This window comes from Myodes glareolus, chromosome 4 (assembly GCF_982192425.1).
Source record: "Myodes glareolus chromosome 4, mMyoGla1.1, whole genome shotgun sequence".
In the NCBI taxonomy this organism is placed as follows: Eukaryota; Metazoa; Chordata; class Mammalia; order Rodentia; family Cricetidae; genus Myodes; species Myodes glareolus.
This window is the reverse complement of record NC_142029.1, coordinates 80,171,828-80,175,333: the sequence shown is the minus strand read 5'-3', so window position 1 is coordinate 80,175,333 and position 3,506 is coordinate 80,171,828.

Here is a 3,506-nt window from a genome sequence, read left to right as displayed (position 1 = left end):
ACCTTGAGAATGTCAGGTAAGCATCCTTCGAACAGAGCTGCATTCCCAGCCCACGAAGACTTTTAAAAGCAATTAGGCATGTTTCAATACTATAACTCTTAAATATTGCTTAGAGTTGATGAGGTAAAATGAATTTTGTACAGAAATAAATGCTTAAATATTACTTAATATTTTCTCCTTTAAAATTCTATTGTTATGTTTATAAAACAATTCAAAGATATAATTTATAAATTATTAAGTATACATATGTAAAAATAATCTTACTGGAAGTTGAAGACTGAGTTAGTAAACTTTTGTTTGTTTTTGGTATCACTGGAGATTGAACCCAAGGCCTGGCACACACCAAGCAAGTGCTGTATCACTGAACTAATCCACCCTTTTTAATTTTGAAACAAAGTCTCATAAATTTACTGTAGCTGTCTTTGAACTCACCCATTATGTCTTGAACTTGTGGTCTGATTTTCAGCCTCCTGAGTTATTAGATCATAGGCCTGCACCCCAAAATGTAGCTAGAAAATGACTTCAAGGGCCAGAGAGAGGGCGCCATGGCTAAAGGCACCATAGTCAAGACTGACAACCTGAGTTCAATTCCCAGGACCCACATGGTGGAAGGACAGAACTGACTCTGGAGAACTGTTCTCTGATCTCCATACATGTATGACGTATGATGGCCTAAGAGCACATACATACATATATACAGACAGACAGACAGACAGACAGACACACACACACACACACAAGAGCTAATGTAACAAACATTTTTTTAAAGAAAAATACTTCAAGTAGACAGCTATGGAATTCACTATGCCTGTCTACCACAGAATTCACTTATTAAGTAGCTATGTATCCACAGCAAACAGATTCATGAAAGTGTGTTCGTTTTACTAATTACTAGTGAAATGCGTATTGAAACCACAGTGAAATACCAGTTCACACCACTCATAGAGGCTACTAGCAAAAAGAAAGACGGTAAGTGTTGGCAAAATGTGGAGGAAGAAAGTCCTGTACACCATGGACGGTGGTCCAAACTGCAAAGGGCAGGCTGGGAATTCGAATAGAGCTCCTTTAAAGAGGAAAACCGGAATCATACAAATGAATATTTCTTAGATGGTTACAGGTCCTGCGCTCACTGCACCATGATCCGCTGTGGCCAAGCTGCAGCAGCACACTGAGCATCCATCCACAGATGAATGGGTAGCAGATAAGTGAGGTGTCTGTGCATGAGGATACTATTCAGGCTTTAAAGGAAAGGAAAACGTGTCGTTTGCAACACCATGAAAAAGGCTGGGAAAGATTAAGGTAAGAGAGAACAGCCAGCACAGAGAGGCAGAACCACTATTTCTCCTTTGTCAGTGAAATCTATTGGGGAAAAAAAAACCAAACTTATAAAGTCAGAAGGTAGAATATGCTGACCTCAGATGGGAGGAATGGGGGGCTGAGATCTATTTGAGAATGTGGTAAACATCATCAATTATAGGGAATTAACTCTGCATTTCAACATTACTGAAAGCTTCAACTATCCTCACCACGAAAAGGAAATGAGGTGACAGATGTTAATTAACTTAATTTAATCTTTCCATATAGAATTAATATATCACAACACTGCACACCATTAATGCATATAATGACAAATTGTTAACTTACTATAAAAATTTTAAATTTCTAGTGGGTTGAATGAATGAATAAAATCTCTCATACTGGGTTGCCTCACCAACCTTAACACAAGAGGAAGAGTTTAGTCCTACCTCAACTTAATACACCATGCTCTGTTGACGTACATGAAAGGCCAGCCCCTTTCTGAACAGAAACAGAGGATGAGTGGATTAGGGGAGGGGTCAGGGGTGGGGAAAGAGGAAATGGGAGAAGAGGAGGGTGGAAAAACTGTGGTTGGGATGTAAAATAAATGAATAAAATTTAATTAATAAAAAGAAATAGCAATTGGAGAAAAAAATCAAAAAAGAAAGAAAAAAAAAAAGAAAAGAAAAAAGGTTTCTCCCCCAGCATGCAAGGCTGAAGAACTGACGAGCAGGCTCAGGACACCAGCTTCTGGATGCTTCTCTCCAGGCATGCAGAGAAAACATTTGAGCAGTAATCTGTGTCTATGATTCAATAAAAAAGATGCCCGAACAATCAATTCACAAGCATCTGTGTCGGTGTTTAGGAACAGCTGACAGAGAACCTCCCGAATTAGTTCCCAGTTCAACAAAGAATCACTGAGATTTTCCCAGATTAAGAAAATGAATAATAAAAAAAAAAGTTAGGTGTCTATGCTTTCTATTGTCACAAACAAACAAAAACCCTCACGTTTAGGATTAGAAGCTGAGGAGATAATTCGGTCAGTAAGCACTTACTGCCAGGCCGAGGACCCCAGTTCATATCCCCAGCACCCTCAGAAAAGGCCCGTCAGGCTGCATGTCCCTATAACTCTAGCAGAGACAAGAGGATGGCTCAGACGTTCTGGCCAACTACTCTGGCTGAATCAGTGAACTCTAGCTTCAATGAAAACTGTCACAAAGTAATAAGGTGGACAGCAATTAAGGAAGACATTTGACAGGTACCTGTGTGTGCACGCGCGCACGCACACAGGAGGGTGAAGAGAGAGAATGCTTATCTTCAAACTGCCCCTTAAAGGTCAGGGCAGACTGATACCCAAAAGAATTGGGGTCATTTTATTGTGACTTTGATCCTTTCTATGTGGCCAACTCTGACCACATACTTGTCGGCCTCTGGCTGCTTTCAGGCTGTGTGCAAAGCTTCAGATGAGAATCCTGAATCCTGTAAAATACCAATCTACACCAAGCTGGTCTTTCTCTTCCCATAAAATCTCTTTTGTTTCCTGTCTTTTTTTTTTTTTTCTAAGCACGCAGAAAGAATAATGGTGCTGATTGTTCAAGTGGTTCTGGAATCTGGAAACAGTTATATAGCAAAATAATGTGGATGACTTACAACAATGATTTTAATATGGATTAACAATGATGGCAGTGAACTCAGAAACTAAAAATAAGTAAATGAATAAAAAATTAAGATTACAATTTTTTTTTTTTACAAATCACCAAAAGACACCCCTCCAAAAGTGTTACTCACTGCAAGGATGGGGGAGGGGTGACTGGCTTCTCAGGTTGTCTCTTTGTGTCGCATGTTCTGAGGTCCTGACTGATGGCTTCACAGAGAATGCCTGTGGCAGAACCCCAGATGCCAAGCAAGCATCAAGAGACGTTATTCATGTAACACACGCAACAGGAAGGGCAATAGACCCTGGAGAATGAATCCACCAACCACACAAGTGCTATCCTGTGAGAATTGCCCAACGGCACCCTGGGGACAGCTTTTACCGGCTCCTGGAACAGATCAGTTTGTAAGAGCAACAAGACTACAGCAAGCTTCTTCCTCTAAGGACACTGTCTGGAGTGGGAGGTGGGACGCAGAGGGAAGGGGGGGAATGGGACGGGACTGAGAGATAAGAGTGACTAATTGGATAAGAAATAAAACGCATAGGCCCAGAGAAG